Below are 12,756 nucleotides of genomic sequence, written 5' to 3'. Positions count from 1 at the left end.
AGGGTTCCCCGTGTCAATTAGCTTTGGGCCTCTGCATGCACTTGGGCCAGGTGCAGTGGATTTGCATAAGTGATGCCATGCCTAGAAGATCAGAATGCACAGAGGGTTTTGCAAGGGGGTCCTACACTGAAATCAGGCGCTGCTTAATGAGGAACATCTGCCCCAAAGAGGTGTTTGGGAAGGAGTTAAACTAACTCAGGCTTGTGGAATGGTCCACCCAAAGGCAGCAGGGATTATGATCACAGATTGTGGAGAGTGGGGAGCCATGAGAGGTAAAGTAGCCGTGGAAGAAACTCTGTTTTGGCACTCCCTGTGAAATATGCATTATTCATTCTATTCCTTCCACAAATACTTATTGAACACTACACTTACTATATCCTAGGCGCTCTTGTTAGGCCCTGGAGATTAATAGCAGTCTACAAAACAGAGACTTCTGTGCTCATGGAACTCACGATCTCAGGGCCCAGGGCACTGGGGCAGGAATGTGGGCTGAAGAAAGCCACAGCAAGGAGTTAGGAGTTCCGGAAGAACTCCTCAGTGAGTGTCATTGTTGGGAGAGATTTGCCTATGTATTTCTTCTCTTCCCTCTGACACCATGTGCGACTTCCTTCCTTCCCACCAGTAAGGTTACCAGACTGGTTTAGTGGATCTTCTGGAAAGAATTCTTCATACATGCTAATAAGTAGTCCACTCTGGTCTAAGGAGTCCAGCGATGACTTCAGGGTCTTGGAAGGGATTGTCTGCCATAGACTGCATCTCTGTTAGAGGGAAGCTGAGGGGCGGTCTAGTGTTTTTATCGTTTACTTCCAACTGTCTACTAATTCTCACTCCAGAATGCCTGGCATTAACATACTTTCTCTCTCTCTGGATCCCCTTCCATTCTTTATTCCATCTTTTCTTTCACTTAACTCTCTCCATTTTTCTTTGGTGAATATGAGATGATGCTTTGTCTTAATTACAGAATCTGTTTTTTAGAACTGAATGGGACCATAGGAGTCTTAACCTAGACCAGTGATTTTTGGTCGCTGGACTGAAACTAAGTTTTCACCTGATGCAGTAAAATGAGAAACATAAGAAAATGAAGTAAAGGTTTCATAAAGCTAAACTTCATCAATTGATTCCTATGTCTTCCCATTATTTTCTTTTCTTGAACTTTTCAGTTTTTAGTGTCTTCTACCTACCCAGAAATTACTCATCCTCCTGAACTCAGCCCCTGACCCTTCACCATGCTGCCACCGCAGTTGACTCCGCCCCCTTCCCCATCCTCCCTCACCCTGGTTTTCAGATGCTGCCCTCCTCAATTTGGTAGACCCTGCCGCCAAAGCAAGAGTCGCTGCCTAAACCTTGGCGGTAGGAAGTCCCCACTTGTGCTGCCAGGGAGTTGCATTTTAGGATCCCCGATTGGAGCCACAGATACATTTCAAGCTACATCCCATAGTGGTTCAGTTTTATAGAATTATTGGTACTGTGGTTCCACTTTATTACAGGTTTATCAGGTGTTTGTGGGTTGGCCCAAGTGTGCAGTCATCACTTATAACTGTATCTGGAGGAAAATGAGAATGAACTTTGCAATAGAACCCTTACTGAGCTGCATATACTGTGCTTCAAACCAAGGGCCTATGGGAATTTCTTGGTCGTGGAGGTTGGGAGAGGATGGTTGCAGAGAAAGCTGCCCGGGCCCTTGCTGTTCCCATGTATGTCTGAGGTCTGGACGTTGCTGCTGGTTCTCCTTTGTAACACGGTGTGGATGTTCACCTCTCACAGCGCTCCTTAAGAAGCACCATAGGTACTAAGTGGTTTTCATTCAGGGGTAAGAATTATCCATTCCCTCTTGGTGTTTGGAATCAGCAAGGGAAACCGCTGATGGTGCTGTGCTTTGTGATGTCAGCAACAGCATGGAAAGGATAGAGCTTCTGGGGTCTTCTCTGGAATAGGAGATCCTCATTCCACTAGCTGTATCGCTTTAGGCTCATTTTCTCACTTGAGAAGCAACCTCTGTAGTTCTGCCATGCAATGAATTAACAGAAATCCCATACTTTTAGATATACAGTGGCCTAAATGGAGCATGTCACACTTTGTACATCTCTGATTACTCTCAAGACTCTGAGCCTGGTGTCCAGGAATGTGATGTTGGTCCAGCCGTGTGAGAGGCTGTGTCCCTGGAGCCAGGACTCATAAAACACAGTCCAGGCTCCCCCCTGGCACACTCACATTTCATTTTGATCACGAGGCCAGCAGTTCTGTTCATGCTGAGCGTTGCTCCACACCCATTGCTCTTGAAGCAGCAGCCTGGGAGAGAAGAGTTGGCTTGCTCATTTGTTGTTCAAGCCAGTGACCTACACATGACCTTTGAGCTCGAAAGATTGTCATCCAAAGCCAGTGAAGTTCTCCATGAGCTTTCAGAGAGACAGACAGAGAGAGACTCATTGATTGATTGATTGATTGAGATTCTCTGGGAGAGGGAAAGATGTTGGTTGAAAAATATTATTAAGCAAAAATCATATTCCCCCCCTTTTTTAATGTACCCCCAAATAAAATTGTCCATGGTGCAGAAGGCCACCAGCTCAAACTCATAGTGATGTGTCAGTGTAGATGTTCGAGACTAAGGCACATTCCTGTCTTCACTCATAGATGTCAAAATTCCAGGCTTATTGAAAAAAGGAGAAAAAACTGAAATGGTTCCAAGTCTAGTCCTGTTAGAGCAGAAATTAAGGCAGAATACAGATTCTGATTGCCTAATCTCTTCATCCCCTGGAAATGAGCAGCTTAAAGAAAGACTTCTAACGATGGCTCAAGTTCATTGCCGTTTAGAAAGTGGACCTTTCAGAAGGCAGAGCAGTGAGACAGAGCTCCGTTGTCTTGCTGTCCCTGTGCTGACAGTTCTGGCTGCTGCGCTGACATCATCGTTACTTCAGAAATAGGTGCTTTATGGAGGGAAAAATGGAAAGTGAGGCTCTTGCCCAAAAGCACTTGAGCCGGCGATATCTATTTTATGTTTTTGCCTATAAACCAAGGAGCCAGCTTGTCACTCCAACTTCAGAGGAGTAGTAAGCCTTGATTAGTCAAACCTGAGAAAAAAAAGGAGAATGTTGTTGCTGAATTAAAATGAGAAAAAGAGATCTAACTGCAAGCTATTTTGATTCTGGTTTTCAGTCTTCATATCGTAAACATTTATTGTACTTGTCAAGTGGCAGACATTGCTAGGTTCTGGCAACACAGAGATAGGATAGAGTCTTTGCCTTCTGGAAGCTAACAGTCTAGAGGTTGGAAACCATAGACCGTGTTATGGAAGGGTTCATAGGTTCAAAGTCAACCGAGCCCTGAAGGATGATTAGGAGTTTCCTAAGCAAGAAGGAAGGAAAGGCATTCTGAGGAGAGAGAACAGCCTGGACACAGCCGATGAGGGTCAGTGTAGTTTCTCATGGTCACCTACTGGGGGTAGAGGTGGTAGATAGGGCTGGTGAGGTAGGGAGCGGCCAGAGCCCAGAGGCTAAGTAAGGAGCTTGGGATTTACCCAACAGGCCAGCCATTCTCCACCACATTATCACCATGTGATATCCATGATATCCACATGTGTCACGCACCTCCTGGGTGTGTCCAAATGTGACGTTTGTAGTAAAGCAAGACATCAAAATGCCTTGTAATTATCACACAACTGTTAGCGGTACATCTATAAAAGTCAGTCGCCACAGAGCTTGGTCTATATGAGATAATCTCTGGGTTAAGTGCAATTTCCAAAGTATTTATTTGTAACTCGATCCCTTTTTCCTCCTCCTGATGAACATCTAAATGCAAGAGGGTGAAAGTGACTCTTTTACAGGGACATTCTTACATTTACTCTTCAAGAACATTTAATTTAAAAAGCTTGTCACATAAGCTTCCGTCAATGAGAAGTAACCGGCTGCCCACGGGAGGCAGCCCCTGCCAGGGCCCCGCTTGGGACCTGCTGCTGGAAGGAGTGGGGAGGTCTCGGCTGGGAGCAATGCAGCCAGGTTGGGACTGTTTAAAAGGCATTCTGGGGGCCGGCTCCATGGCTGCGGCGGCCTGGGTTCGGATCCTGGGCGCGGACATGACACCGCTCGTCAGGCCACGTTGAGGCGGCGTCCCATGTCCCACAACTAGAAGGATCTGCAACTAAGATATACAACTATGTACCGGGGGTTGTAGGAAATAAAGCAGAAAAAAAAAAAAAGATTGGCAACAGTTGTTAGCCCAGGTGCCAATCTTTAAGAAAAAAAGGCATTCTGGAAGCTGTGGGGAGGATGGGTGTGGGGAGGTCTCCATGGGGGAGGGAAGAACAGGTTGGAGACTCTTGCTGTAGTCCTGGCAGGAGGCAATGAGGGCATCAACGGGGAAGTGGAGTAGAGAGGAGGGCGGAGGTTCAGGCAGCAAGACTCGGTGAGTGCTGAGACGTAGGAGATGAGCTCCAGTGAGGAGGGGCCGAGGGGCTGTGGTCCATCAGGAAGACAGGAGCGGTGTCATGGGAGAGGATGAGTGCAGCGCTGTTTGTCTGGAGTTCCGTGTTCCTGTGAGAGATCCTGGTATTCTGAACTCTGGGAACTCACCAACATCCTGAATTCTGCTGCAGGTGTAGTGGAGCTCACTCTGGGGGAGGCGGCACACAGAGATGGCCAAGGTCTGCATCCTGGAAAACAGACATTCGAGGGAGAGGGAAGGAAGGAGGAACAGGGAAGCAACTGAGGAGAGGGTGGGAGAGGGTGGTCAGCAAGGGCTGGGGAGAGCCAAAGAAAGTAGTGTCACATTTTTAAGAAGATGATGTTCCAGAAAGGTGGGAGTATCAGAAGGTGTCTGACACTGTAGAAAGGCCAAGTCCAGATGAGGCTCTGGGAGAGGCCATGGTTGGGGGGAGCAGTTCCTGGGGTACGAAGGGAGCTGGAATCAAATTGCAGAACTGATAGGGGAGCAAATGAGGACTGGGGGAGAGGAGATGGTGGTTGTGGCAGATTGGTGGTGAGGAAGAGAGAAATAAGGAGGGCTAGTGCTTGGACGGGGCATTGAGCTGAAGGGACGTTGGGGGATGGGAGATAGAGGCAAGAGCAATTCTTAGGCTTATTGTGCTGCTGTCCCTCAGGGAACCCAAAAGAAGCGTGCCCTCGTCTGTGCATTCCATGGCATTCCCCAGAGCTAGTCTCTTCTAGAATAAAGTCCAGTGCAGGTTAGTTTGGCCCTCAAGGAGGGCAGGTCAGGCTGTTTGGATCTAGGTTTTATGCTGTGGCATCTGAGAGGATAAAGGGCACTGGAGCATCCTCAGTCTGCCCTTTCTACTGAAAGGCTGAAATTTTGTCCTTTATTTTCAAGAATGAAACCTTCAAGACTATAGGAGTCTGGAGTTCAAAAACTTGTTTTCTATGGTATTTTTAGTAGCATTAAAACTTGAGATGACCCAGTCTCCTTCTCTAAAGAGTTGTTTTCTTGCTATTTCTCAAGTGTAGGTCAGATTTTGAAAATAAACCATCTTGGCCGGTGGATGGAGCTTCTGAAAATTATGTGGAGGTCTCCTGTTTGACTAGTGGATAGGTCCTAGGTATTAGATATGTTCTTTTTAAGTATCCATACAACCTGCCAGATAAACATATTTAATTGGAAAGCAATGCTTTGTATCAAATATTTTACTTTGGATTAATGACTTCCATTCTTGTAGGGAAAAGGAAACACTTCCAATTTGAATTTCTTAAGATGGCATTGAGGACAGATAGTAAATCTATAGATTTATTTAAAGTATGATACAGTTAAGTAGACGACTTATAAATGGGTTGCATTTGGCAGTTTCATTTGAAGTAGGTTTTTTAAAAAAAGGTCTAATTCAACTTTTAATTTTGAGATAACTGTAGATTCAAATGCAGTTGTAAGAAATATCACAGAGAGATCCTGTGTACCTTTTACCCAGTTTCCCCCAACAGTAACATCTTGCAGATCTATGAAACAATATCACAATGAGCATATTGGCATCAGTACAGTCAGTAGCCCAGTAGAAGGGTTCCGTACCAAGGACCCCTCATGTTGCCGTTTATGCCACTTCGCCCCAGTACTAAGCTCTGACAACCACTGATCTGTTGTCCATTTCTGCAGTGTTGTCATTTGAGGAATGTTACGTAAGTGGAATCATACAACATCTAAGTTTTGGAGATTGACTTTCTTTCATTCAGCAGAATTCCCTGGATTTTCATCCAGGTAGTTGCATGTGTCAAGAGTTTGCTCCATTTTATTGCCTAGGAGTGTTCCACAGTCTGGATGTACAGCAGTTTATTTAACCATCCATCCACTGAAGGCCATCTGGGTTGTTTCCAGGTTTTGGCTATTACAAGTAAAGCTACTATGAACATTTGTATTCAGGTTTTTATATGAAAATAAGTTTTCAGTTCTCTGGAATAATGTCCAGGAGTGCACTTGCTGGGTCATATGGTAGTTTGGGTTGGCGTGTTTTGTTTTCTGAGAAACTCTGTTTCCCAGAGTAGCTGAGCCGTTTTACATTCCCACCAGCAATGTATAAGTGATCCAGTTTCTCTTTGCCAGCATTTGGTGTTGTCTCTATTTCTTATTTGTGCCATTCTGAGAGATGTGTGGGGATATCTCATTGTTTTAATTTACATTTTTCTACTGGCTAATGATGTTGAACCTCTTTCGGGGGCTTATTTGCCATCTCTGTATCTTTGGTGAAGTGTCTCTTTGTGGTCTTGTACCCATTTTCTAATTGGACTGTTTGGTTTTTTGCTTTTGAACTTTGAGAGTTTCTCATATATTCTAGATATTTGTCCTTTTTCAGATATTAATTTGAAATATTTTCTCCCACTCTGTAGCATGTCTTTTCATCCTCTTAACAAGCTCTATTGCAGAGCAAAAATGTTACATTTTGATGATTCTTTTACAAATGTTACATTTGATGATAGATCATTTTTTCCATTTATGGATTGTGCTTTTGGTGTTAAGTCTAAGAACTCTTGCCTAGGTCCTAAAGATTGTCTCCTATTTTTTTTCCTAAAAGTTTTAGAGTTTTATGTTTTACGTTTAACTTTGTGATGCATTTTGGGTTAATTTTTGTGTAAGGAGTAAGCATTAGGTCAAGGTTCATCTTTTCTTTTTACCTATGGATATCCAATTGCTCCAGCATCATTTGGAAAAGGCACCTTTTATCAAAAACCAGTTGGGTATATTTGTGTGGGTCTTTTTCTGGGTTCTCTATTCCAGTACTGTAGTTTTATAGTAGACCTTAATATGGGATAGATTGATTACTTTCACTTTATTCTTCTTTTTCAAGACTGTTTAGCTATTCCAGGCCTGTGCTTCTGCATATAAATTTTAGAGTAAGCTTGTCTATATCTACCAGCAGTCTTTGCTGGGATACTGATAGCAATTGCATTAAATCTGTAGATTGTTCTGGGGAGAATTGACATCTTTGCTATGTTAACTCTTCCAACCCATGAACACAGTATATGTCTATTTATTTATTTAGATCTTTGGGTTGTCTTTTATCAGCATTTTGTAACTTTTAGCCTACAAATCCTGTATATATTAAGTTTATATCTAAATATTCTATTTTATTTGTTATGATTGTAAATGGTGTTGTTTTAAATTTTGGTTTCCACATGTTCCTTGTTGTTATGAAATAGATGTAATAGAAATATGAATGTAGTTTCTCTTAGAAACAATATCATAAATAGATATGGTTCCTAGATTAACCCACCAGAGCAGGATTAAAACTCATGATAAAGCTGATACAATGAACAGTTACTCGAAAGCATAGTAGACTACCGTGTTGTTTCAATACTAGTGTTAAATAATAGCAAATTAGAAATAATTATCAAATATCTTGGAAATGCATGAGTCTAGTATAAGTCTGGTTCTTATTTTAATTTTAATTCGTAATAGATGATTTTCTTAATGGATATATCATGAAATCTACTCTCATGCATATCAAGTCTGATTACTGTCATTTTTTGGAAACAAAGTTTGTGTGACAAGAGTTTCCTGAGTTTGGCAGACGGCAAAAGTACTTAGGAAAGTGTTTAAAGGGATTGTGCAGGTAGAATTAACTGGGATTTGAACAAAGACAAAAAGAGGAAGCTGAGAAGAATTATTCTGTTGCACCCAGTGCGTTCATCTAGGCCAGTTTGGTTGCTACAGGAGAGCAGTGAGCAATAACTTAGAGGATCCAAAAGTCTGATGTTTGTTTTGTAGGAATGAATCTTTTTTTAGGAAAAAAAACTGCATTGTTGCAACAACAGTGATTGATTTTCTTCTCTTCTCTTTTCTTAAAAGACCCAGAGAGTCAACTGTTTTACATCAGTTTTTTACTTTTACCCTGCTCTGCTCCAGGAGGAGTTTAAAGCAGCTTATATAAATATATAAAACAAAATTAAAAATGGATGAAAAGCAAAATTGGTCAAAGGGAAAATAAGATGAAGGCCATGGCGGAGACTAGGAAGCAGACGTCATGCTGTGGCGTTTTGTTTGCTTGTCATCTTGAAGTGGGTAAAAAATTTGGCTTGGACAAATTGTTTTTAGGGCTTGCAGAAAATAGTCATGAAGCTGGTGTCGTTCCGCTGTCCAGGGTATCTGCCATCTTTTCATCTGGCCACAGGACTGTCTGTTCGGGGGGTGGCATTGTCCTGCAGGGTTAATTAGTAACAGGAATCGAGATCCTGCCTCGGAGGCCTCGGCTGGCTGCCCGATGCAGCTGGTGGTCTGTGCACTGATACCCAGAGGCACACCGCCCAGGGCCTCACCACCAAGCTCCTTTTCCAGCCACAGAGTTCTGGCTTTGTGGTGTGTATTGAAGTTAGAATGAACAGTGAAGACTTTCTGTTATTCTTCTTAACAGCAAGGACACCAACAATTGTAAGTATTTTTGTAAGCAGAGTTGTAGTGTTTAGTTTTAATATCTAAAAAATCGAAATAACCTTTTAAGAAGGAATTGTGCTTCAAAATTCCTTTTCTTCGTTAGTTAAGGTTCCTCTGGTTTTTAAGCGACTTGAGCCACCAGAGATCCATCTGAAGGTAGGTCTTGCCAGTTCAGATCATTGTCTTTGGTTTTCAGACAAAATGTTGGTAGTATTTTAGACGAAGTACCTATGACGCAATTCTTTCTTCTGATGTCTCATTTTCTACAATTACTGGGAGTGAGAAGAAATCCACAGGTGTCTACACGGTTTGTAAACTTGTAAATCGACATCTGCCATTCTAGCATGCTGTTTAATATACGTGTGTATATATATGTATATATTTACCTTTTGAATGTTCAGTATTGGAGCTTTATCAATGCTTACGTGTTCTTTTTTAACCCCAAATCTAGAGTTAGAGAAATGTTTGCGCACTCAATTCTGTACTGTTATAGCGCATTCAGTAGACTGCCATTGCATTTTTAATTTCTCCATAAAATGAGCAGCAAGACACCATGTTGCTGCATCTGAAGTAGCTGCTGGCCAGGCCTGTTGCAACAGCTGACGGGCTCCTCTGAGTTTCAGGAGCTATTTCTGGTAGATTACTGGGATCCAGGCTCTGCGTTCAGGCCATAAAAGGCCCGTCCCGTGTAGCGTTGCCTCACTGCTCTGACGGCGTCCTCCGAGGCTGTGTGTCCTCAGGTTTCACGTGGATTTACCCCGTAATGGATGGCCACACCAAGGCCAGATTGTGGACGTTCAGCATCAAGGACACCAGGGGACTGACGACTTTGAAAAGAAGACTCTTTTTCATATTTTGGCGATCTTTTTTCAGAGAAACTTTGGGCATGTAGCCCTCACCTATTTTCTGATCTGGCATCCGGGCACCTTTTGGAAAGCCCCATTCTAAATTTTCCCTCTTCTGAATCGTCACTTCTGATAGAGCTGGCTGCCTTGTTTGCGTGTGATGTTGGATTTCCTACAGCGTTCCTTGGGCTAACTTTTGATATTTTATCTTTTGTTTAGAATTTGAAAATAGTGTTCCTTGAAAGGAGACTCAGAGAAAATACTTGAGGACATCCAAAGCCAGATTAGAGGATATAACGTGTTTTGCTTATTTTTTAATTAGGAAAATAAGGAGTTACAGTGTGATTTTTTTTCCCCCTCTTTAACTTAGAGGAACAAGGATTATACAGAAATTTGAAGTAAGTGAAAAAATCTTCCTGTAAATCTAAATGCAGTTGTTTTTTTTTAAGTGCCGTCTGTCTGAGCATGCTTCCTAAGGGTTTGTTGACTGTGTGAAAGCGCTGGAATGTTCCTGCCAGTATGTGCTGGTTACTGCAATTACTCCTCTAGGTGTCCTTCGGCGTGTTTTGGGTTTGGGAATGATTAGATTTTTTTTTAAAAAAACAAAAGAACTTACTTTATGGTTCAGTGACATTGACACTAACAATTTGATGCATATAATTTAGTAAGTACATTCTGTCTAAATGTTAGCACTTGAAGCCTCGGAATTAAAAACGTGAATTAAAATACAGTATCTGTATTCCTGATACAGAGTCCTTCCCTGATTCTGTCACAGGTGTGGGCTGGAGTTCGGAAGGGCAAGTTGTATTTCACTCCTATTGTTACTACATCTGGAAATAGAAATCACCAGGGAGCCTTCTGTGTAAGTTTTGTGTTGAGGTTCTTTACCTTGGTGCGCTGATTCTTCAAGCTTGATTTATAGATCCTCTGATCTTCCAGAATTTATTTTTTAAAAATCTTGCTTTAGGAGTTTTTAAATTCTCCAAGGAAAAATGCCGTATCAGCCTTTTTAAACCCCAGAGATAGCTATGGTCTCTTTGTAATTTAGCTTGGTGATTTTCTTCTGCTAAAAAAATAGCAATGAGCTATACATTTTACTTGGCATAGTGCTCCTTTAAAAAAGAAAAAAATATTGATACTTTATACATATCAGATGGACCAGTAGGAGCAGTAATTATTTTTATCAGGTAGAGAAACAGAATATTTATAGAGACGAGCTTCATCGGTGAATATGCTGTGGTCCTCAACCAGTGGCAGTCCACAACCCCAGGGGGTGTTTGGGAAGCCTTGAGGTGTTTCTGGTTTTCATCATAACTCCAGCTGGCATTGAAGGGAATGTGGTGGAGAATTGTAAACGCCCTGTCCTGTGGGACAGTCCCGTACAACAGAGCATTGCCCTGGCCCAAATGCCCGGGCGTTCCCTGCTGAGAACAACTGCAAGGTTCAAATGCTTTTCCCCGTCCTGGAGAGAAGCAGCTAGAAGCCAGGTGTGTTGGGTTGCTTCTCACCCAACCCCATTGGGTGTCCTGCCAGGAGTGGCTCATCCTTGTCACTCCTCTGAGGAGGAGAGAAGGTGACAGATGGGCACGTTTCCTCCTGTCAGGAGTGGAACAACGCTTTTTAGCCCTCAGGGAAATGCTAATTCCGATGCCCTGAGTGTAATTCTCCAAGTAACATTCCGTTAAGGCACCGGCTTCCATTCCTTTCATTCAGCAGCCCCAGGGGTCTCTGCTCGTATTCCTGAGACATACTGTTTCTCGCAGCCATGCTTCTGGAAGATGTTGATTTTCAATTCAGAAAGAACATCTTCAGCAACACCTGAAGTCATTTAAAATTCTACAATTGAGGAACTGTACCCGAAGAAAAGGGCCCTTGGCTTTTGGGAGGATGTAGGATGTCCCGCAAGCTGCAGTTCAGGGTTTGCAGGCTATGCAGAGAGCCGTGGCAAGTGGACCCCCAGAGGTGCCTTTGTATTGTTGGCATTCAGAGAAGTCAGCTCCTCACTGAGGGCTGCCTGGGCCTTTAGGAGAGTCGCTGCAACTCTATGTTAAAGCACTGACCTGGGGGGCCTCCCTGTGACCAGGAGGATTCCCCTCTCTGGAGCTTTCCTGCAGTGCTGGGCTTTCACTGTTTAGTAATGGAGCCAGAAGCCATGTCCTCACCCTTGACTCCTCTCCCCATAGGTCACCAAGGATGCTAAGTCTATCTCTGAAATGATGCTCCTGCCCACTATCTTCTCCTGAGCGTCTCTGTCCCTTTCCTGGATGATTGCATTGCCCTTAATTGGTCCTTTTGCCCCTAAATTCTTTACTCTTCAATTCATCTTCAGAATGACCTTCCTAAGGATCTGATCACGTCCCTCCTCAAAAGCTGAAGCCTCTGTGGTTTCCCACTGATTAGAGGCCAGAGCCCAGCTCCTTAGCCTGCCCCTCAGGGTCTTGGATGTCACTGATTTTGCTGGTACGTCTCCTGGAAATGTTCCACCTTCCTTTACCTCCCAGAGAGGTGATATCAACTGACATCATCCCAGAAGCTTCCTCTGGCCTCTGCCCCTGGGCTCAGGGCCTTGACTCCAGCCTGTACTGCAGAGCCTCGCACCGTGTCCTGGTGGTCCCTGTCTCTGTAGGGGGGAGCCCAAAGGGGCACTCGGGTCCCAGCCCCCTTGCCACCTCAGGGTCTAGCCCAGTGCCCACTGCCCAGTGGGTGCTCCACAAATGTGAGTTGATTGAATTGAATTCATAGGAATGACTTGTGGATTCTTCATATCAAAATTTAACTGTGTTCCATAAAATACTTTTGCCACTGTTATACATTATTCACTACAGAAGTGGGTGTTCTGTGTTGTAAGTTCTGGGGTTTTTTTCTTCCATATCTAATAATGCAAGCAGAAAGATTCATCTTACTATTACAAGCCTGGTGGGGTTTGTGTATACATGCTTTTGCCAACACAGGAAATTAAGGTGCATTCGATGAAGTCAGCCACTTCATTACTGGAGCCTTGCCTAAAAGGAAGAAAGTCATCGAGTGGTGTGATCTGACTTATGTATTTTTC

At 43.3% G+C, this 12,756-nt stretch overlaps 1 protein-coding gene across 20 annotated transcripts in view; it reads left to right on the top strand.

Annotated features, from left to right (window-relative positions):
* Positions 1-12,756, top strand: part of SVIL (supervillin) — a 223,898-nt gene that overhangs the window by 69,285 nt on the left and 141,857 nt on the right. The window contains exon 1 of one of the 20 annotated variants that reach the window (XM_070501094.1): positions 8,732-8,856. The exons of 16 other annotated variants lie outside the window; for them this stretch is intronic. The gene's annotated coding sequence lies outside the window, so the exon portion shown is untranslated. Of the gene's footprint in view, positions 1-8,731; positions 8,857-9,528; positions 10,103-12,756 lie in introns of those variants that run through there. 3 more of the 20 variants (XM_070501101.1, XM_070501090.1, XM_070501097.1) reach the window with 3 other exon arrangements.

The sequence above is a fragment of the Equus asinus genome, chromosome 29, assembly GCF_041296235.1.
Source record: "Equus asinus isolate D_3611 breed Donkey chromosome 29, EquAss-T2T_v2, whole genome shotgun sequence".
Taxonomy (NCBI): Eukaryota; Metazoa; Chordata; class Mammalia; order Perissodactyla; family Equidae; genus Equus; species Equus asinus.
The sequence above is the reverse complement of the archived record's forward strand: the minus strand, read 5'-3'. Positions and strand labels throughout refer to the sequence as shown.